Raw genomic sequence first — 24,911 nt, 5'->3', positions numbered from 1 at the left:
GGCAGGGTCTGGTGTGAATGGCCGAATATGTGTGTGCTATATAATCATCACTCTTAGCAGGGACACAATGAGGTCTAACCTGGCAATAATGTGATTTACAGCATTTTAACAGTATTGGCTTTACAACTTCAAACATAATGCATTTTTTGTTTTGTGTAACTCAACATGAGCCCCTAAATGGGGATGGAGGAGGGTGCGCATTTGACTTAAAGTCGGTTCATGGAGGGAGGCCCAGATATATCTACTTACACCACAGCATATCTCTTACTGTCCTTATTTCAGTAGGACAGCCCTGAATCTTGCTCGGTTCTAAAACGATAGGGCTCATATGATAATGGGTGCAGTTTGTTTATCCCAAAATAGTAATTTTGGGTGACTATCTTGGGGGTGTATTTTGGAAGATCAGGTGGGCTAATTTTGCAACGATTTTACATATAATGATGTTGGGGGAATACCCCTATGCTTAGCTCAGTGTTTAAATAAGTGGTCAGTAGTCTTTCTATATTTAATCACATTCTCCTTTTCCCAGCCGTAACGTCTGTCAGACGGGTGGTATTCATGTGACCGCCGGTCAGCTGACCGACAGTCACATGACCTCCTCCACCAGCCCGACGGGTCACTATCCCGATGGTCGGCATGCCGACCAACAGGGACTATTTCCACTCGTGGGTGTCCACGACACCCATAGAGTGGGAATAGAACCCGTGGCGACCACAGGTCGCCACCGAGCCCGCAGCGTGGCGAGCGTAGCGTGGCGAGCGCAGCGAGCCCGCAAGGGGCTTGCTGCACTCGCCCCTCCCCGCCGGGATCCCGGCGTCGGTAAGCTGACCGGCGGTCAGGAGACCGCCGGTCAGCAGTACTACACCCCTGTCAGACCATGTGTATCTCACATTTGTTTATCTTCTCCCCTTTCCTCACTGGAACGCCACCTCTTCCCAATAGTCAGTTCACTGAGAATAATTATTTCCTCTGGTAAACTGATTGGTGGTTCTCCATCCTTCTGTTACAGGTGTTCTACTATAACATCATGTTCCTTTCATGTTATTATATAATATTATAGTAATATTATTGACTTACTGGGATATATTTCTATTTCTATACTTTCTGGGTTTGATCTAAAAATTTAAAGTGTCAGTAATATTTAGAGTAATATTAGTGGCGTTCTAAATTTTGAGGTCAAACCTGCCAAGAAGCAGCGGATTGCAAAATAATCCACAGTATTAGAATCTTTGGTTAAATCATATCAAACTTTCTGTATTCAAGGGAAAAAATACCTTATTTGCTTTTCATTGGCTAATAATGCATCTGTTTGAAAAATTTGAGTGGCCAGTCAACACTTTTTATGTAAAAAGATCCTTCACAGTAAGCTCAGCAGAATGCATTTTCTTTTTATAGATTCTCCATTGTGTTCATTTCTTATGATTGAAGAATATTTGTGTGCATCTAATAATAAAGCAATGACTCAGGAATAGGGGTTAAAGCAGATGCATTTGTTACCTAACATCCCAGAGACACAAGAGGCCAGAATGTCACATTCCCTCCTGCTCTTCCTCCTGTTACCATATACATCACTCATTAAACCTTACAGAGGCTGCATGTGTATTTGGCTATACTTGTTACAAGAACCTACTCCCTAATTGGCTATAGCATTCTCAGGGCCTACCCTCTGTGACCTACAGCAAACACTTGCCGTTTACAGAGGGGAGGCACATGTAATGCTGTAGCCAATTAGTGAATATTGACAGACTCGGTTGGGGGCAGATGAAAAGTAATAGGAGTCAAAGCAAATACACTGGGTGGGTGTCAGGTAGCAATCATTGGTTTACTATCCAAACATAATGGGGTCAATCCAATTAGGTGCCATTTGGGTCCAGCAAGACGTTCTCACAGCAAACTTGTACTTTGAATTTCATTTGCAATCATATGCCAAACTCAGACTGCTTTTTCTATGCAAATTCATATTTGTCTGTGAGCACCCCCCTGAGCAGGTGACAAGGTGGGGAAAATGTTTAAGGTAGAAATGTCGGGACACAGCGCAGAACCTCTGCCACTTTTTTCCTAATGAATATTATGCACTTCAAGGGCATAATTTTGCCAATAAAGACATGTCAGTTTTCAAGTGAATCTCTTCAAAAAGCTCAGTAATGAGTCAATGATGTGTGACCTGGAGGTGTTACCAAGGCCGACTCTATCATTAGGCGTCTTTAGGCTGCTGCCTAGGGGCGCATGTCTCTGGAGGGCGCCACTGAAGTCATATAGCAAAAAACTAAAGCTTGTCCCTGTATGCGACCTTCTCCTTTTACACTGCGCTGGCCACTGCTGTGGGTCTAATCATGTGCAGTCACCACTACCAGGTTGTACCACACAGTGTTTCAGCGCTTCCTCCATGACGACATGTGTAACATCAAGTCATGTGATAGTACATAGGAGGCGGATGTAACTATGGCTCCCGAGGGACTACATGTCTGCATCCGCGGCGTCGCTGTAATGCTGCTGCCGCCTGTAAGAGGAACCATGCTAATTATGAGGTAAAAATAGGAAACAACCTTTAGGTAAGTAACCCATGGGGGTTTCTGCGGGACCACAGGGAGTACAGATCTTACAGTCCAATGAGTGATTTGCACGTAAACAGCATAATAGGGAAAATACAAGCGCTGACGTACAATACAGTAAATCTAGAGGCAGGGTCAGATTAACAATGGGGCGGACGGAGCCACAGCTCCAGGCCTACACATAAAAATAGGCCCATCATCATGGCAGTATGATGATCACTAGCCACCAGCTGGCCACATTGGCAGCCATAAATCATAACTATTAAGATTGCATTTGTATTTTTCTCACAAATTATGCAATTTTTCATATTTTTACATATTTAAGGAGACATTGAAGCTGATAGAGTAGGGGATGTACGTGCCCACATGTCTCTGGTCACACCCACACAGCACTGATCAAACCTCCCCCGTTTCTATCAATAAGCCCTTGAATATTTTCAGCTCCAGGCCCATGTGGCCCTTAATTCAGCTCTGTATGGAGGGGTGGGGAGGGGTTGGTAATTAACCTACAGATGGGGGATGGTGGGGTGAACACAATAAGGAGTATACAAATATATGCATTTGTGTATACTGTTTATGTATGTATACACATACAATTAATTATCCCCACCAGACCCCACATGTATATATATATATATATATATAGAGAGAGAGAGAGAGAGAGACCGTGCACCAGCCCTGGGTCAGTAGCGGATCTTGCCACGGGCAAGCAGGACTTTTGCCCGGGGTGCCGCCTTCCGGAGGGCGCCGGTGCCATCCGGAGGGCGCCGCACCATGGCAAGATCCGCTGCTGCTGTGCCCCCCGCTGCTGCTGCCCGCTGTCCACTGTGAAGAGAAACTAGGCGCTACGCGTCTAGTTTCCCTTCGTTGGCTCCCCGCTGTGAAGGGAAACTAGATGCTACGCGTCTAGTTTCCCTTCGTGGAGAGGACCCTTACTGTAATGATGTGCGGTGCGCGTTGACGTCATCGCGCACCGCACAGCAAAGGTCCTCTCCACGAAGGGAACTAGACGCTTAGCGTCTAGTTTTCCTTCGTGGAGAGGACCTTTGCTGTGCGCGATGACGTCATCGCGCACCGCACATCCTTTTAGCGGTGCTACTACAGTACAGGGGGCGTAACTGACCACGCCCCCTGTATGAAGCCACACCCCCTATTGCCGCCCAGGACGCAAAAAGCCCCTGAACCGGCCCTGCCCTGGGTGTTGGTGGGAGAGGGGCTTTAGGACTTGCAGTTGAGAGGTAAAAGCAGGGCCGGCTCTACCATTAGGCAGCTTTAGGCGGCTGCCTAGGGGCGCCAGCTCCTGGAGGGCGCTGCTGAATTCATCTAGCAAAATCTGAAGGATGTGTCTGTATGCAGCCTCCTCCTTTTAAACTATGCTGGCTGCAGCTGCAGATCTAATCAGGTGCAGCCGCCGCTATCAGGCTGTACCACATAGTAGTATCTAGTCTCTCTGCACATGTTACATCTGCCCCACCTGCAGGGCAGCATAATATTGCTCATTACTGTGCTTTTTTGGTTTGCTAACAAACCCGAATAACCCCCAAAAACACAACATTTTGTGACTTTGTTTACAATATACTTTATCACTTTAAAAGTCCTTGAGTGTTGTCCCTTTTCTCTGTATATGTATAATGGTGCTATTCACCGCAGCCCACCTAGTGGCCATCTGCATCTCCCTTCCGCGAGGTGGTGGTGTTTACAGGTTAGTGGGTGCTAGGCTGAAGCTTTGCCTAGTGTGTAGAAAGACCTTGCACCGGCCCTGGGTAAAAGTGTTTGTTACAACTTTTTACAAACTTTTTACAAACTTGTATAAAAACACTGAGAGATTACTATGCAGACATTTTTCTGTACCTCAAAATGCGGGAAAGACTTTAATTTGAGGAAAATCACTTGCTTATCATTTTTCAGACATTAAAAAAGCGCAGAAATCAGCCATTTGACACCTTTTAAAAACCTTCAGTACTTTCCTTATGGCCACCAAATGCTGTCTGTATGGTCCCGTTCAGAGCCGGCCTTAGCTATAGGCAGGCTAGGCATTTGCCTAGGGCATTCAAGCATGTATAGGGGCATCCAAGCATGTCCCTGCAGTATCTCATGCTGAGAGGGACAGTCCGCAAACTAGCTGTTACTTTCCAAATGTATTCAATCAGTACTTGTATACGCTGCTGTTTACATTTGTCAAAAAAATGCAAACTGTGCCTTAAACTTCCTCCGACATGCTTGAATGCCCCTGACTTGTGAGACCTCAGACAGACAGCAGAATCCCAGTAAATGCAATTCCTGGACCTGTGACATTTTTACTGACTATATAAGGTTATTACTGGATGGCTTCTTATGATACCACGTGTGTATTTTGGAAGACTGCTTCACAGAAACCTGACATCACCTATACTGCTTGTGCACATGGGGGAGGGGGACCCTGCCATCCTGTGTGTGTCCCTTATCCCTGTGCAAACCCCAGGTGTCTGCAGGGACATAACATGGGCAGTGTTCTCCCCACACTTTATTTCCTAGTCAGTCCATACCGTAAAATTCCCCTGCCATCTAGCACTGTAACGTGGTCAGTAAGTTGCGTTGTGCTATTTCTAAACATCAGTGCAGCGTGACTTTCGGACACATCAGACTGGAGGGCAGAGCATTTAGCTCCCACAGTATAAAGTAAAGGACATGCAGTTAACGGGAGTAACAGACACCAGCAAACACACTGAACAGTGAAGAGAATGGACAGTTTCTACATGTTTGATACTGATCATTTTGTATAACCAGCAAGTGTGGCAGTATCTGTGGCAGTATATGTGTATTATGGGCATTACTAATGTGGGGCATATGTGTAAGGTGCATTACTGTGTGGCATTATGTGTATTATGGGCATTACTAATGTGGGGCATATGTGTAAGGTTCCTTTACTGTGTGGAATTATATGTATTATGGTCATTACTGTGTGGTATTGTGCAGAGTTGAACTGGCCCACAGGGTAACCCCCCTGGTGGGCCCCACTACCTGAGCGTTGCAGGTACAGATGCAGAACTAGCGGCGGAGCTAGGGGGCACCAGACAAAATTTTGCCTAGGGCATCAAATTGGCTAGGGCCGGCTCTGGTCCCGTTATCTCAGTTGCTATTTTTTGGTGGGTTTAGGATGGCTTTCCCACTTTTTCAAATACTTCTCCCAGGTTGCATTTTGTAGAAAAGTCGCACAACATCACTGCAACTACCGGCATTTCTAATTGGATTTCGCATTTCTATAGAAATCACTGCACCTTTTTTCTTGCACCCCCAGATCAAGTCTGATTATTTCTAAAAATACTCGGAACACCTCGGACCCCACCGCTCTCATGACTAATTAAGTAATTGGAAGTTTTCTATTAGCCTAATTAGTCCTTAATTACTCACCTTCTGAAGCGGTGTCTTCTTTTTCCAGCTTGCAGGGATCCGGTCTTCTGCAGCAGCGATGTGTGAGTATGTGGGAGTGTTTGTCAGACCAGCGTGATCCAGCATCAACCATCACTTCCTCATTTACCAATTATTCCATTAAATTGGGATCTCAGTGCTATATAAGGGTCCTCTGGAAGCAGTGTCAGCATGCTTCCGGTTTGCTAGCTGTGCTAACTGACATCCCTCCTGTGCTGGTCTTGAGAAAGACCCTTCGTGGCCAAAATGTCGACTGATTATGAGATAAATTACTGTGACATATTTCCACAATGGTGAGTGCCAGCCATAAACTGGATATTATTTGGAACCAACCTGGGATACCCACCCCTATAATTGACATTGGCCCTCATTCCGAGTTGTTCGCTCGTTCTTTTTCATCGCATCGCATCGATTTTCCGCAAACTGCGCATGCGCAATGTTCGCACTGCGACTGCGTCAAGTAAATTTGCTAAGAAGTTTGGTATTTTACTCACGGCATTACGAGATTTTTTCTTCGTTCTGGTGATCGTTGTGTGATTGACAGGAAGTGGGTGTTTCTGGGCGGAAACTGGCCGTTTTATGGGAGTGTGTGAAAAAACGCTGCCGTTTCTGGGAAAAAAGCGGGAGTGGCTGGAGAAACGGGGGAGTGTCTGGGCGAACGCTGGGTGTGTTTGTGACGTCAAACCAGGAACGAAACTGACTGAACTGAGCGCAGTGGCAGAGTAAGTCTCGAGCTACTCAGAAACTGCTTAGAAATTTCTATTCGCAATTTTGAGAATCTTTCGTTCGCAATTTTGCTAAGCTAAGATTCACTCCCAGTAGGCGGCGGATTAGCATGTGCAATGCTGCTAAAAGCAGCTTGCGAGCGAACAACTCGGAATGAGGGCCATTGTCTGGATGTGAGTGTAGATATCTTCAATACATATGTATGTAAATACATAATCCACTGCACTCACCATTCCCAGGTTTGGGGTGCGAGGTGGCATGTGACCACATTGTATAAATAAAAGTCACAGTGCTCAGCACTCACCATAATAAACTCACTCACCATAGCAAACACTGGGGTTTTAGTTCATAACTTGATCAAGCCTGCAGCCCAATTTCAAGGGACCCAATTTCACCGCTATCGCTCAAAATTCTGAACCTGGTAACTGCTATCACATCAGAATTACTGAAATAGCCCCCAGGTGTGCATTATTAATTTTTAATGGACACTGAGCCCTAAATCCAGCAAAAACTGAGATACTGATTCTTCGTATGTATCAAGTACAAGAGCCTGCAATGACCATCATCCAGTATCTCTGGTGGTATCCATCACTGGGGCTCTCCTGGTATAGTTTCCCTATGCAAAGCAAGTACAGGTTGAGTCTCCCTTATCCAAAATGCTTGGGACCAGAGGTATTTTGGATATCGGATTTTTCCGTATTTTGGAATAATTGCATACCACAATGAGATATCATGGTGATGGGACCCAAGTCTAAGCACAGAATGCATTTATGTTTCATATACACCTTATACACACAGCTTGAAGGTCATTTTAGCCAATATTTTTTATAACTTTGTGCATTAAACAAAGTGTGTCTCCATTCACACAATTCATTTATGTTTCATATACACCTTATACACACAGCCTGAAGGTCATTTAATACAATATTTTTAATAACTTTGTGTATTAAACAAAGTTTGTGTACATTGAGCCATCAGAAAACAAAGGTTTCACTATCTCAGTCTCACTCAAAAAAGTCTGTATTTCGGAATATTCCGTATTTCGGAATATTTGGATATGGGATACTCAACCTGTACTATCACTATCTTAACATGATGATAGCAGGGGGTCAGGTATTAAAATAATATTTCTTTTTAAAATAAAGCATTTTCTTTTCAGATGCATATAAAAATAATAAGGATTTTTTTATATAAATTAACAATTTTATTTAAATTTCTCATTTTTAGATTTCTGTAAATACAGCAGCTGGAATACAAAATCTAGGCCTAACTGGTTGCAAAGGGGAAAGACAGCTTGTCGCTGCCAGCAAATATTCCCATAGAGCTGACAAACACATTTCTAATAATACATTGATCAACAAAGAATATACCGGTAATTGTTATTATTATTCTTATTATTATGTATTTTTATACTGTTGTACAACCATTACTATGCAGCGCTGTACAACAATATTTGTAATTCACATCAATCCATGCCCCATTACAGTCAAATTTTCTTAACAAACAAGCATGTGCATACACAGACATACACATACACACACACACACACACACACACACACACACACACACACACTAAAGATAAATAGCTATATCGCAGGAAATAAATAAGCAATACAATTAACCAAGGGGTTCATATCTGTTCTTCGAAATTCCACACCCCGATATAATGATCACAACATGAAAGTGATTCTTATAGATAGGGTGGAACAATGTAAAGGAACACACAGTTTGGTGTACTTTGTAAATCCTCTTTGTAATTAAAATGCTATTAAGATGTTATATTGGGCACCTGGATAACATTTCTCAATACAGGTTGAGTATCCCATATCCAAATATTCCGAAATACGGAATATTCCAAAATACAGACTTTTTTTGAGTGAGAGTGAGATAGTGAAATCTTTGTTTTCTGTGGCTCAATGTACTCAAACTTTGTTTAATACACAAAGTTATTAAAAATATTGTATCAAATGACCTTCAGGCTGTGTGTATAAGGTGTATGTGAAACATAAATGAATTGTGTGAATGTAGACACACTTTGTTTAATACACAAAGTTATTAAAAAATATTGTATTAAATGACCTTCATGCTGTGTGTATAAGGTGTATATGAAACATAAATGCATTCTGTACTTGGACTTGGGTCCCATCGCCATGATATCTCATTATGGTATGCAATTATTCCAAAATACGGATAAATCCGATATCCAAAATACTTCTGGTCCCAAGCATTTTGGATAAGGGATACTCAACCTGTATAACCCTTTAACGTTTAATTTCAAGGGATTATGCTGTTGGAGGAAACCACAGATACACATGACAAAAGTGTTCCAGTACTAAACACATTATAGCATGCAATCCAAAGGACTACATCCTAAATAAACACATTCCATTATCTCCCAGGGCATTTTTATTAAATAACTACTCGGTTGAACTTCCTTAGCTGGCAGCTGAAAACAAATCTGCCCGTTGTCATTTAGGGCCTGATTCAGAGGTGAACGGACACGCAGTAGCGGCTGCGCAAGCTAATCTATGCTAATGTCATAGCCGGTGGACTGTCTACAGAGACACCCAGCTCTGCGGTTCTATTCCAGTATTGGGACACCACTGCAGAGGTGATCCCTAAATGCTATGAATATTTATTGAGAGTGACATTTTTAATATCTTGAAAATTTTTGTTTTATATATGTATATACAATTGATTGATATTAATATAAAATAAAATCTTATTTAAATTATATTTATAATTATCCTTACAACCCGCTCTTTGGGGGCAGTTATTGTGTCCTTTATATAGGTGGAATCGTTATCATAATTAATACTAAAAAGATAACTTATCCCAAAATTGAGATTGTATGTTTTGGGGTAATAGGACTGACCCCGGTTTAGGCAGTTTGTGGATTATATAATTTGTATGGATTGTTGCACGTGAATTACATCTATTGTCATAATATATATTGTGTTGACATCGGTACCACTGCCTTTGTGTAACTTTGTCAACTTGCTGACCCAGCAATATATCAGGTGCAGTATCCATTGAATATGATGTCACAAATCGGCGGGCATATTCAAATGATTTGCAGGCCAGATATATCGAGCACCTGATTGGTAAGTGTGTATGCACAAGATCTTTTATGCAGATACCTTACCTAGTGATAGATCGCTTGGTGGAGCGTTTACCCAGCCTAAGACTTCTATCACTGATGGGTAACAAATATTGTACACACACAGGCAGGGCCGTAACTAGGGATGGGCAAGAAATGCTGCCACTATCACTGTCCTGTGGCACCTGCATTTGGCATGCAGAGCATTTGGACTGGCACCCGGAAGACTAGAGGATGCTCCAGGTGCTCAGTTTTACTCTGGTCCTGACTGCAAGCTGCCACAGGTTACCCTGGAATGTCCTAGGCCTGCTCCAAGCACTCAGCTTCTCCTTGGTCCTGATTGCCCAGCATTTTCTGATTATGACTGCTTTTGGTGCCTAATGATTGAAGAAGTGGATTGGGGGAATGAGGGGCATGAAAGTGTGGTCGAAGTACAATATGGACGTGTTGGCTTAAACCCAAACAACTCAACATGATAATGAAAGGTGATCCTGTAAAATCAGTACAACTGAGGAACCTCTGTAAAAAGTGAGCGCTCAACAAAGTATAACCTGACTGGATTTTTAAAATTGAGCATAGCAGAAAGCCAGCTTGGAACACCATACATCATTATGTGTGAGGATCACGCTTTCACCCTACAGAACCCATGCTCTCATCATGATCTAGTTGTTCAGACTGGTGACTATACACCAAACTTGGTGCAATTTGCTCATAAGTGTGCATAATTATGCTGTATTGCCAAGAACAATACTGTGTTGTGGCACCCATACATCAGCAATCAATTGGACCAATTCTGCGCTTTCAGATGATTTTGTAAAACAAAATACAAAAAAAAAAAATCGGCAATGTATGGGGTTCACTGATCACGGATTCCAACCAAGAAATGATCGGAATCAGTGAATCAGATTGGATTTTGCAGACCAATCGGGCAGTGTATTGCCACTGTAATAATCAACTGTTTTACAGACCATTTAGATGATAGAACAATTCTTTCTTTAGAAGTGATGACCTTTAAGGGGGGTGCACACGGAGCGACATTCGCTTCATTTCTAAGCAATCTCGCTAGATTGCTTAGAAATTAGGAACACATCGCTCCATGTGTAGGTGTGCCGGCAACAGCGTTGCGCGGTCTATCGCCGGTGCTAGATTGGCGTGATGCAGGCACAATCTAGCAGGTCGCTTATTTCATGTCATGCACACATCTCCCTCCACATTTCCCGGTCAGTACAGCCCTTTAGAGTTGATGTTACTATGGACAATTTCATGATTCACAGATCCAATCTTTGGATGACACAGACCTGCAAATCACTGAAAAATATTACCAATGTATGGGGGCATATTGGTGTATTGGAGAATCATTAAATCAGAGGGAAAAATGCAGAATTAGTGAATCTTTTTTTTGTGATTGCTAATGTATGGGCCCCATTAGCCAGTAAAACAGACGCCATATTCAGCTTGTGGCAGAAAACACAATGTGTATCTAAAATAAATGCTAATATTAATAGCTAAATTAATACACAGTGAATTATGCAAAACAAACTGTAATTGTTGTTGAAATTGGAGATTACCTTTAAGAATGATAAGTGTTATCAATCTAGAGGTGTAAACCCTTTCAAGGACCACTGTACAAAAAAACAAATCTCACCATTAACAATGTCTTCATATACTCTTGAGATACAGACTAATTAGTCTGCTGTGTAAGGATCTGCATAATCTGTTGAGGCAAACAATGTATTACTGTACAAAACTACTTAGGCCTAGTGAGTGAGATATACTGTACTGTAGTGCTTCAGAAAGCACCATACTGACAGCAATATACATTGTTTGGTCAACCTGCCTGGTGGTAGATATTATTAAAGAAAATATCCAATCAAATGTCATTATAAAACATGTGTTGTCTTATGGCATTATTCCTAATGCCATTAGTGAATTAAGGTGATTGCAGCACACAATGGGCTTAACTCAGACCTCATTGCAATTATGCAAAATCGCATAGCGGACGATTATCAAACGACTGCGCATGCATAAGGATCGTAATGCGCAGGTGTGAGGCCAAACTGCAAAAAAATACTGCGTCTTTTTTCATCGCTAGGCGAACGCAGGCTGATTGACAGGAAGCGGGCGTTTGGGGGTGGTAACTGGCTGTTTTGTGGGAGAGTCAGGAAAAACGTAGGTGTTCCCAAGCGTTTTCAGACAGGGTGTGTGACGTCAGCTCCGGCCCGATCAGCCTGTTTCTTTTGCATTGTAGGAGTAAGTATTGGGCTATGCACAGAATGCACAGACTGGAAAAATCATTAGATTGTGAGTGAGTTGTGATCGGATTTGCAGCTGACCAAAGCTTTTTGCACGGCGTACGCTGACTTGCAAGGGGCGGTATTTCACTTTATCTGGGTGACGACTATCCAATCGCAAACCTCTGCAAATTCGCAGAGGTGCAATCAGGTCTGAATTAGGCCCTTGGTCCACTACGGGGCCTGGCGCTCAGCTGAATGAACGTCAGCAGTAAATGCTCCAACATTGCATGTATGAACTAAATGTAAATATTAGCCTTTATGCTGAATTGTCAGCATCTTTGCACCCATCCCTAAGTTAAGTTGATAGCCATCATTATCATGCAGGCGGCACCACCCTATACTTTTGCTCATTCATTGGACAAAAGACTTGCATTTACAGTTCCATACAACTCTGCATAGCCCTCAGATACAACATGTCCCCAATGAATTCGGCTATCTGAGACTGGCCCATTATGGCCTAGTTACACCTTTTCCCGGTGGAGATGTGCCTGTACTTTTATATGCTTGGTCCCAGGACATGTGCAGTGCACAAACAGGCAAGATACGCACACAGGATAGTATACAGGTTGAGTATCCCTTATCCAAAATGCTTGGGACCAGAGGTATTTTGGATATCGGATTTTTCCGTATTTTGGAATAATTGCATACCATAATGAGATATCATGGTGATGGGACCTAAATCTAAGCACAGAATGCATTTATGTTACATATACACCCTAAACACACAGCTTGAAGGTAATTTTAGCCAATATTTTTTATAATTTTGTGCATTAAACAAAGTGTGTCTACATTCACACATTTCATTTATGTTTCATATACACCTTATATACACAGCCTGAAGGTCATTTAATACAATATTATTAATAACTTTGTGTATTAAACAAAGTTTGTGTACATTGAGCCATCAAAAAACAAAGGTTTCACTATCTCACTCAAAAAAGTCCGTATTTCGGAATATTCCGTATTTCGGAATATTTGGATATGGGATACTCAACCTGTATTCCACTCTGCATCAGTCCCACTGTTGTAACTCAAGGGCTGGTTCTCAGTCGCACAGATAGACCGCTGTTCACAGTCAGTATGTGCATACATCACATGCACAGATGCAGATGGAACTTGACTGGATCTGTCGGGCCATTGTCATCTGCCATCTAGTGGCCGCTGACACGTAAAAGACTTGAAATGCCCCCCCCCCCCATAGAGGTGAAGAGCAGCGTTAGCCTGTTTTTAATAAAGGATAACTGATAGCTAGAAGATAATTGGTTTCTATGGACAACTTCTCCACTCTATCTCTCTTGTAGGTTTGATACACCTTCCACTGAATGTAATGTGCAACGCTTTTAAAGATTAGAGGGCCGTGGACGCAGCTCTTGCTATGTATCTGCTGCCTATCATTCGTATACAACATCTCTGTCCATCTCGGACTACGATTACATACAATATTGTAGCACAGCCTATGTCTTTAGAACAGGTGCAAAACATAATTTATTTTTGGCACCTTGACTCTTTGTGTTTTTGGAGACATTGAGAGGGGTTGCCTGGCAACAAGAGGATCATGGAGCTGACACAGGCATAGAACAAACCCTGCCTTGCACCTTAGGTAATTCAGGCAGGGGACGGAGAACATCTTTACTGACACACTGCAAAAAGCAATTAGCAAAACCTGTTGTTCCCATCCTTTGCAAATACAGTGTTCTTATTCATGTAGTTCAGAGGAAATTATACATTCCAGACACAAAACATCATTCCTCTCACAAAGATTCTGAAACAAAGAATATGTAATAAATGTTTTTACAATTATTCTTGGCCTTGTCAGCGTTTCAGTTCAGTTTCCTTGGAAATCAGGGACAGTTTGCGAAATATGAATAATACTGTATATGTGTACTGTATGTGTGTGTACATGCATGTGTGTGTGTGTGTGTGTGTGTGTGTGTGTGTGTGTGTGTGTGTGTGTCTGTGTGTGTGTTCATAGCACATACTGTAGGTAGCATGATGCATATGTAGAATATGAAGTCAAATACATTATTATACAGTGTTTAGAGAATAGAAGCATGATGATTCATGCTATATGTGACTGAAAGCACAGCTAGTAGTGAGGGTAAAACATATTCTCCTGGATATGAAGAATGAAGATCACTTCCTTCAAGCAATTATCATTGTTTTTAATTGCATATTAAAATTAATAACATTAACATTTATTTACTTAAATACAGCATATTCGCTATAATGAATAACATACTGTACCTTCTTACTGTACAATAAAAAGGACATTAGTATACACCCATTTAATTTTTTCCACATTTTGTTTACTTTAACATTATGGAATCAGAATTTATTTATTAGAGTAGTCGTTTCTCAAAATGGGTGCCACGCAGCACTTGCAGGGGTCCACAGGTGGTGGTCCAAGATTAAATCAAATTATTTATGGTCAATGGGATTGGCAGCCACCAGCACTAGTTTTGCCTATCATAAAAATATGTAGGAAAACAGAAGTGCAGCCCTATACACCAGCACAATTGACTTAATTTAATCATATTATATGAAATTCACAATATGACATTTTTGGCCTAGGGTTGCCATGAACCAAATGTTGATACTAGGGTGCCGTGATTCAAGAAAGTTTTCGAATCACTGTTAGGGGACTTTTAACACTAACAAATGACAAGAGGAAACAACTCCACACCTGTTTCATATTCCCACGGGATCTGGGAGTCGGAATATCGACACCAGAATCCCAACACCCGACAGGGTCAGGAGACCGACGCTGGACTCCCAACAGCCAGAATGCCAACCATAAGTATAACGGGCAGGTTAGGGTTAGGGCCGGGGTAAGGGGGGGGTTGTGTGTGTTAGGTTTAGGCACCACCCAAGGGGTTTAAGGTTAGGTTGCGGAGGGGGGGGGGGTTAGGGTTAGGCTGCAGGGAGGGGGGCTATGGGTATGCAGCACAGAGGGAAGGTTAGGGATAGGCTGTGGGGAGGGGGGGTAGGTTTAGGCACTACCGGGGAGAGGTTAAGTTTAGGCACTACGGGGGGAGGTCAGAGTTATGCTGCTGGAAGGGAGGGTTAGGGAAGAGGGGATATCATACTTAACCTCACCCCTCTCGATATTTGAAACATTGTGATGCGGCATTGGTATTGTGGCCCCCGGCATCCCATCCACCAGTGAAACATACCAAACCCTTCCCAGGTATTATTTGCTGAATGTGGGGATAGCCTCTGTTTTCTACTACAAGTGAAAGAGCCTTTGAAAATTTGTACTGCAAATGTTAATGGGTATGGGGCCACTGGAACCAATGAAGCTCATTCCCATAGATGTTTACCTGATCTTTCTAGCATAACTTGACACTAACTATATCATGTATTTTGATGACAAGAAAAGGATCCTATGACAAATAATCTTTTTTAAATCTAAATAGATTAAAAAATAATGAAAACGTTCAAACTACATACATGGGGCCCCTTGAAAGAAAACAAGTAACAAAGGATAAACAATACACATTAACAACACAGCAGCCACTATCTTGTATAGATTATGGAATTAGGCCATCCAATGGCTACATTTTATAACAAAGTGTGCAGCTATAACACCAGTTAAGCGGATATGTAATTAAATGCAATAAGCAACTGCTCCATTGGACCTAGAACAGCATAGAGAGAAAAAATAAAAATCTTCCCACCTGTCCCGCACTGGTACTGTATGTTTCATTGAACAGATAATATTTGAAAATTTTAATGGTTTACTACTCAATATGACAGCTCTAGTCCTGCTGGCAAATAAGTGACTTTAGGGCAGCAGTCACTACCAGTGGCAAACGCAGGATTGCTAGAGGGGGGTTTCCAAATGCAGTACACAATCTCCCACTCTGGGGGAGCGGTAGAAGAACCTAGTAAAGACCCTGGACATTAATGTATACTGTATGGAATACAGTATTAATATGTAACACTATAGATGGTCTATAGTATAGGCTGTATCACACATTTAAACAATATAAATAAGTGGTCAGGAAAAAGATTAAACATACCATAATAAATAAATATTACAAACATAATAGAACCAGTCCTGCACTTTTTAAGCTCACATTCTCCCACCTCATGGTAAAGCTCCTGTCTTTTCTTCCTGGTAGCTACTCTCTTGTCCAGTGTACTGATTGAGGATTCACACAGCAAACTTGTAGAAGAAGATTGATTCTACCACTGGGCATGTGCAGCAGCTCTGCTCTGTCCCTTAAACTGCATTACGTGGTGGTAGCTCTAGTTGTATTATATACCATTGCTATTGTTTTCAAAATTTGAACCACTTGCCAAGAGGAGGGGGATTTCCGGGCAACTGGAACCTCCCCCCCCTGCGTTTGCCTATGACTACAGGCTATTTTACTAATAAGATACACATGGCAAATGCATACCTCCCAACTGTCCCAACTGTCCCGCGGTGGGTGGGGGCAGTTGGGAGGCTACTGATCACTCACTGCTCTGCTCAGTTGAGAGCAGAGCAGCGGTGAATAGACGCTGTGCGCGTGCGCACAGCGTCTATTCCAGTGAGTTAGAGGGAGAGGGGGCATGCCAGCAGCTCACAGAGCGCTGGCCATGCCCCCTCAGTGACGAAAACGGGGTGTGGCTCGCGATCGCGGGACCTCCGCGAAGCCACGCCCCTTCTACACAGGCCACCACCCCCTTTTCGGTCGCGGGCGCGCTAAGCGCGCCAAGATGTCCCTCCTTCGTCTACTTCAATGTTGGGAAGTATGCAAATGTTAACAATTAGTTTCCTATAAATGTATCCATATACCGTCTACACCCACATAAAACAAATACTAAATTACACATTATAAAAATGATCTCTGTGTAAGACATGCACTGGACCTATAATGATATGTTCCTGTGAGATTTTGAGAATATGAGAATAGGAGTCATCAACATATGAACGGGTTCTGACTGACCCTTTAAACCAGTAGCATAATTCTGGTTGTCCCCAGTAACAAGCCTGTTAGGACAGATGATGTTTTAGCATGGACATATCATAGTCAAATGACAGTGGGCCTAATTCAGACCTGATCGTAGCAGCAAATTTGTTAGCAGATGGGCAAAACAATGGTGGTCATTCCGAGTTGTTCGCTCGCTAGCAGTTTTTAGCAGCCGTGCAAACACTATGCCGCCTCCCACTGGGAGTGTATTTTAGCTTAGCAGAAGTCCAAACGAAAGGATCGCAGAGCGGCGGAAAACTTTTTTTGTGCAGTTTTAGAGTAACTCAATACCTACTCAGCGCTTGCGATCACTTCAGACTGTTTAGTTCCTGTTTTGACGTCACGAACACGCCCTGCGTTCGCCCAGCCACGCCTGCGTTTTTCCTGGCACGCCTGCGTTTTTCCGAACACTTCCTGAAAGTGGTCAGTTGACACCCAGAAAAAACCCTCTTCCTGTCAATCACTCTGCGGCCAGCAGTGCGACTGAAAAGCATCGCTAGACCTTGTGTGAAACTACTTCGTTCGTTGCAATACTACGACGCGCGTGCGCATTGCGCCGCTTACGCATGCGCAAAAGTGCCGGGTTTTTTGCCTGATCGCTGCACAGCAAACGAATGCAGCTAGCGATAAACGCGGAATGACCACCCATGTGCACTGCAGGAGGGGGCAGATATAACATGTGCAGAGAGAGTTAGATTTGGGTGGGGTGTGTTCAAACTGAAATCTAAATAGCAGTGTAAAAATAAAGCAGCCAGTATTTACCCTGCACAGAAATAATATAACCCACCCAAATCTAACTCTCTCTGCACATGTTATATCTGCCCCCCCCATATTTCTGTAGTGTACATGGGCCCTCATTCCGAGTTGTTCGCTCGCAAGCTGCTTTCAGCAGCTTTACACACGCTAAGCCGCCGCCTACTGGGAGTGAATCTTAGCTTCTTAAAATTGCGAACGAAAGATTCTCAAAATTGCGATTACACACCTCTTAGCAGTTTCTGAGTAGCTTCAAACTTACTCGGCATCTGCGATCAGTTCAGTGCTTGTCGTTCCTGGTTTGACGTCACAAACACACCCAGCGTTCGCCCAGACACTCCTCCGTTTCTCCAGCCACTCCCGCGTTTTTCCCAGAAACGGTAGCGTTTTTTCGCACACACCCATAAAACGGCCAGTTTCCGCCCAGAAACACCCACTTCCTGTCAATCACATTACGATCACCAGAACAAAGAAAAAAACGTGAGTAAAATTCCTAACTGCATAGCAAATTTACTTGGCGCAGTCGCACTGCGGACATTGCGCATGCGCACTAAGCGGAAAATCGCTGCGATGCGAAAAAATTTACAGAGCGAACAACTCGGAATGAGGGCCATGGTTTTGCCCAACTGCTAACAAATTTGCTGCTACGATCAGGTCTGAATTAGGCCCAGTGAGCACTGAATCAATCGTGGACAATGTAATATAGGCCACACGCATTACTGCAGGCAGGGCAGTCAAGAGCCGGTATGGGCCCAGGTACTTTTCAAGGGGCGTGGCCTAATCACAGGAGGTGTGGTCATGTATTCTTAGAAAAAAATACTAAAAAAGATTGTATTTTAAGCACCTCCATGGCCACACTGCAGCCCAGTACAGAGCAGCGTGTGCTGGGCTGAGGAAAAGAGCTGCAGCTGCTGCTAGGTAAGAGGGAGGGGGACTGGGCCCCTACTAGACCCTCACTGGGCCCCTCCATCAGACCTGGGTAATTTGTACCCACTCCTCCCCTCTGTCGGCACCACTGACTGCAGGAGAGTCACACACATTCCAAGGATTGCTACTTTTCTTATCCTGTTTATTTTATTACAGTCTAAATTAGAGATGAGCGAGTTCGGTTCCCTGAGAACCGAACCCCCTTAACTTCACTTTTCCCACCTGACTCGGAAACCAGAATGAGGTAAAATGTCATCATCCCGTTGTCGGATTCTGACAGAGTTTGGATTCCATATAAGGAGCCACGCATCGCCACCATTTACACTCTGGCACTGGAGAGTGTAGCGAGAGGACGTGTCTCAGTCCTCAGTGTCTGTGCGGGAGGGAAAGTGGGGTGGCGATTCCAGTACTGTCTTGTGCTACTCAGTCCAGTGTAGTGTCTTATGCTGCATCAGTCCAGTCACAGTGGTGGTGTCCTCTGCTGCCATATGTCCAGTGTAGCTGTATAAGTCCAGTCCATTGCAGTGGTGCTATGTTTGCCTGCATCAGTCCAGTGGTGCTGTGTTGTGCTGCATCAGTCCAGTGATGGTGTCTTGTGCTGCATCAGTCCAGTAACAGTGGTGATGTCCTCTGCTGCCACATGTCCAGTGCTGCTGTATTAGTCCAGTCCATTGCAGTGGTGCTATGTTGTCCTGCATCAGTCCAGTGGTGGTGTCCCTGTGCTGCTGTATAAGTCCAGTGGTACTGCCATATATGTCAAGTGATACTGCCGTATATGTCCAGTGATACTGCCATATATGTCCAGCAGTACTGCCGTATAAATCCAGTGATACTGCCGTTGATGTCCAGTGGTACTGCCATATAATTCCAGTGATACTGCCGTATATGTCCAGTGGTACTGCCATATAAATCCAGTGGTACTGGCGTATAAATCCAGTCCAGTTATACTGCCGTATATGTCCAGTGGTACTGCCACATAAATCCAGTGATACTGCCGTATATATCCAGTGGCACTCCCATATAATTCCAGTGATACTGCCGTATATGTCCAGTGGTACTGCCATATAAATCCAGTGGTACTGGCACATAAATCCAGACCAGTGATACTGCAGTATATGTCCAGTGGTACTGCCGTATAAATCCAGTGATACTGCCATATATGTCCAGTGGTACTGCCATATAATTACAGTGATACTGCCGTATATGTCCAGTGGCACTGCCGTATAAATCCAGTGGTACTGGCATATAAATCCAGTCCAGTGATACTGCCGTATATGTCCAGAGATACTGCCGTATATGTCCAGTGGTACTGCCGTATATGTCCAGTGGTACTGCCGTATAAATCCAGTCCAGTGATACTGCCGTATAAGTTCAGTGGTACTGCCATATAATTCCAGTGATACTGCCGTATATGTCCAGTGGTACTGCCGCATATGTCCAGTGGTATTGCCATATAATTCCAGTGATACTGCCGTATATGTCCAGTGGTACTGCCATATAATTCCAGTGATACTGCTGTATAATTCCAGCGATACTGCTGTATAAGTCCAATGATACTGCCGTATTATTCCAGTGATACTGCCGTATAATTCCAGTGATACTGCCGTATAATTCCAGTGATACTGCAGTATAATTCCAGTGGTACTGGTGTATAAGTCCCGTGATACTGCCGCATAAATCCAGTGGTACTGGCATATAAATCCAGTCCAGTGGTACTGCCGTATAAGTCCAGTCCACTGGTGCTGCCATATAAGTTCAGTGGTGCTGTCCTGTGCTGTATATTATTTACTCCAAATAAAGGGGTTATTAATATTTAATCCAAATCATTTTTACGGGATGCCCTGTGTGGTGTAGAAGTATGCTATCCTTTGCTGCATTTTGTTATATAACTCTAGAAAAATAACGGAGAACAAAAATTTGGAGGTTTAAAATAGGGAAAGATCAAGAACCACTTCCTCCTACTGCTGCTGCTGCCGTTGTTGTTGCTTGTGGGAGTCGATCGTCATCCCAGAGAGGAAGTCGGAAGACCACTTGCACTACTTCAACTAAGCAAATGACTGTTCAACAGTTATTTGCGAGGAAGATGAAATATGACAGCAGTCATCCTGTTGCAAAGCGGATAACTGAGGCCTTGACAGCTATGTTGGTGTTAGACGTGCATCCGGTATCCGCCATTAGTGCAGTGGGACTGCAGTGCCAACCCTAGATGGGCCAGGTGTTTGTGCCGCACACTTGTGTCACTTAGCTTAGTCATAGAGCTACCTCATTGCACCTCTTTTACTTCTTTGCATCATGTGCTGTTTAGGGACTTTTTTTTTTTTTAAGTGCCAACCTGTCTGCCACTGCAGTGCCACTCCTAGATGGGTCAGGTGTTTGTGCCACACACTTGTGTCGCTTAACTTAGTCATACAGCCACCTTGGTGCAACCTTTTGGCCTAAAAACAATATTGTGAGGTAATCAGAATAGACTGGAAATAAGTGAAAATGAATGTTATTGAGGTTAATATTACCGTAGGATCAAAATTACCCCCAAATTCTGTGATTTTAGCTGTTTTTATGGGTTGGTTTTTTTAAAAAATCATCCAAATCCAAAACCAAAACACGGAAGGGTGGTTTTGGCAAAACCAATCCAGATCCAAAACATGAGCATGGAACCAGAACCAAAACACAAAACACGAAAAGTGCCCGCCGCACATCTCTAAATCAATATTCAGTGTGTAATTTAGACACGTGCAATTAGTTGTACTTTAAACTAGATGGGCCAAGAGGTTCTTATCTGCCATCAAATTCTACTGTATGTTTCTACAGTACAGTATGTTAGTTTTAAATAGTGTCCAACTAGGTTTGGTGTTACTGTAGTAGCCTCCCTGGGACTCCCACTGTTACCAATGCTTTGTATAGGCTGAAGAGTGCTGGAGGAATGTTTGAGCTACACAGAAGCTCATTGGGTCTGGCATCTGTGACCCTGTGGAATTTGCCTGGTGCACAATTCTGCCTAAAATGTTGCACAATAAGAGAAGTGGGCACCTGGGTGTTGGCTATTAATGGGCTGTTGTTGGTCAAGAGAGGCTACGGTCATACACAATCTGTTGGCATATACAGAATTACAGATATAATAGTGCGGGTAATTCAGACCTGATTGTAGATGTGCTAAATTTAGCACATCAACGATCAGCTTCCCTGACATGTGGGGGGAACGCCCAGCACAGGGCTAGTCCGCCCCGCATGTCAGGACCGACCCCCCCCGCACAAGTACAAAAGTTCACACAGAGGTGATGCTTTTGTACTGGAAGTGTAACTCCCTGCCAGCGCAGCTCCTTCACGCTGGCAGGGAGCTACTCGTCGCAGCGGCTGCGTGTGACATCACGTAGCTGCCGCGGCCAGCCCCTTCAATAGTCCGGACACGCCTGCGTTGCCAAGACTGCGCCCCCTAAACGGCGGCGGCCCGCCCCCTCCCACCCAGCGACCGCCTCTGGCAGTTCAGGCCTGATTGCTGCTGTGCGAACACGCACAGCACCGATCAGGTCTGAAATAGCCCCAGTGTCATCAATGAATGTTTAAATGATCTGAACAAACATTTTTCAGGCATAATCAGTTTATTTTAATTCCCTTAAACATTAAATAATTATGATTTCTCTAGGAGATGCCAGTTAGTAGTCAGTATGAACCACCCTGCATCTAGAAGTGCGTACATAGCCAATATTTCTCCAATACCAGGCGTTACTGTAGCAGCCCCTGACAACAGTAGCATAATTCTGGTTGTCCCCAGTAACAAGCCTGTTAGGACAGATGATGTTTTAGCATGGACATATCATAGTCAAATGACAGTGGGCCTAATTCAGACCTGATCGTAGCAGCAAATTTGTTAGCAGATGGGCAAAACAATGGTGGTCATTCCGAGTTGTTCGCTCGCTAGCAGTTTTTAGCAGCCGTGCAAACACTATGCCGCCTCCCACTGGGAGTGTATTTTAGCTTAGCAGAAGTCCAAACGAAAGGATCGCAGAGCGGCGGAAAACTTTTTTTGTGCAGTTTTAGAGTAACTCAATACCTACTCAGCGCTTGCGATCACTTCAGACTGTTTAGTTCCTGTTTTGACGTCACGAACACGCCCTGCGTTCGCCCAGCCACGCCTGCGTTTTTCCTGGCACGCCTGCGTTTTTCCGAACACTTCCTGAAAGTGGTCAGTTGACACCCAGAAAAAACCCTCTTCCTGTCAATCACTCTGCGGCCAGCAGTGCGACTGAAAAGCATCGCTAGACCTTGTGTGAAACTACTTCGTTCGTTGCAATACTACGACGCGCGTGCGCATTGCGCCGCTTACGCATGCGCAAAAGTGCCGGGTTTTTTGCCTGATCGCTGCACAGCAAACGAATGCAGCTAGCGATAAACGCGGAATGACCACCCATGTGCACTGCAGGAGGGGGCAGATATAACATGTGCAGAGAGAGTTAGATTTGGGTGGGGTGTGTTCAAACTGAAATCTAAATAGCAGTGTAAAAATAAAGCAGCCAGTATTTACCCTGCACAGAAATAATATAACCCACCCAAATCTAACTCTTTCTGCACATGTTATATCTGCCCCCCCCATATTTCTGTAGTGTACATGGGCCCTCATTCCGAGTTGTTCGCTCGCAAGCTGCTTTCAGCAGCTTTACACACGCTAAGCCGCCGCCTACTGGGAGTGAATCTTAGCTTCTTAAAATTGCGAACGAAAGATTCTCAAAATTGCGATTACACACCTCTTAGCAGTTTCTGAGTAGCTTCAAACTTACTCGGCATCTGCGATCAGTTCAGTGCTTGTCGTTCCTGGTTTGACGTCACAAACACACCCAGCGTTCGCCCAGACACTCCTCCGTTTCTCCAGCCACTCCCGCGTTTTTCCCAGAAACGGTAGCGTTTTTTCGCACACACCCATAAAACGGCCAGTTTCCGCCCAGAAACACCCACTTCCTGTCAATCACATTACGATCACCAGAACAAAGAAAAAAACGTGAGTAAAATTCCTAACTGCATAGCAAATTTACTTGGCGCAGTCGCACTGCGGACATTGCGCATGCGCACTAAGCGGAAAATCGCTGCGATGCGAAAAAATTTACAGAGCGAACAACTCGGAATGAGGGCCATGGTTTTGCCCAACTGCTAACAAATTTGCTGCTACGATCAGGTCTGAATTAGGCCCAGTGAGCACTGAATCAATCGTGGACAATGTAATATAGGCCACACGCATTACTGCAGGCAGGGCAGTCAAGAGCCGGTATGGGCCCAGGTACTTTTCAAGGGGCGTGGCCTAATCACAGGAGGTGTGGTCATGTATTCTTAGAAAAAAATACTAAAAAAGATTGTATTTTAAGCACCTCCATGGCCACACTGCAGCCCAGTACAGAGCAGCGTGTGCTGGGCTGAGGAAAAGAGCTGCAGCTGCTGCTAGGTAAGAGGGAGGGGGACTGGGCCCCTACTAGACCCTCACTGGGCCCCTCCATCAGACCTGGGTAATTTGTACCCACTCCTCCCCTCTGTCGGCACCACTGACTGCAGGAGAGTCACACACATTCCAAGGATTGCTACTTTTCTTATCCTGTTTATTTTATTACAGTCTAAATTAGAGATGAGCGAGTTCGGTTCCCTGAGAACCGAACCCCCTTAACTTCACTTTTCCCACCTGACTCGGAAACCAGAATGAGGTAAAATGTCATCATCCCGTTGTCGGATTCTGACAGAGTTTGGATTCCATATAAGGAGCCACGCATCGCCACCATTTACACTCTGGCACTGGAGAGTGTAGCGAGAGGACGTGTCTCAGTCCTCAGTGTCTGTGCGGGAGGGAAAGTGGGGTGGCGATTCCAGTACTGTCTTGTGCTACTCAGTCCAGTGTAGTGTCTTATGCTGCATCAGTCCAGTCACAGTGGTGGTGTCCTCTGCTGCCATATGTCCAGTGTAGCTGTATAAGTCCAGTCCATTGCAGTGGTGCTATGTTTGCCTGCATCAGTCCAGTGGTGCTGTGTTGTGCTGCATCAGTCCAGTGATGGTGTCTTGTGCTGCATCAGTCCAGTAACAGTGGTGATGTCCTCTGCTGCCACATGTCCAGTGCTGCTGTATTAGTCCAGTCCATTGCAGTGGTGCTATGTTGTCCTGCATCAGTCCAGTGGTGGTGTCCCTGTGCTGCTGTATAAGTCCAGTGGTACTGCCATATA

General features: G+C 44.1%; 1 protein-coding gene across 2 annotated transcripts in view; it reads right to left on the bottom strand.

Annotated features, from left to right (window-relative positions):
- AGAP2 (ArfGAP with GTPase domain, ankyrin repeat and PH domain 2) overlaps nucleotides 1-24,911 on the bottom strand; it is a 355,861-nt gene that overhangs the window by 198,762 nt on the left and 132,188 nt on the right. The gene's annotated exons all lie outside the window — the stretch shown is intronic.

The sequence above is a fragment of the Pseudophryne corroboree genome, chromosome 2 (assembly GCF_028390025.1).
Source record: "Pseudophryne corroboree isolate aPseCor3 chromosome 2, aPseCor3.hap2, whole genome shotgun sequence".
In the NCBI taxonomy this organism is placed as follows: domain Eukaryota; kingdom Metazoa; phylum Chordata; class Amphibia; order Anura; family Myobatrachidae; genus Pseudophryne; species Pseudophryne corroboree.
This window is presented reverse-complemented; position numbering and strand designations above follow the sequence as displayed.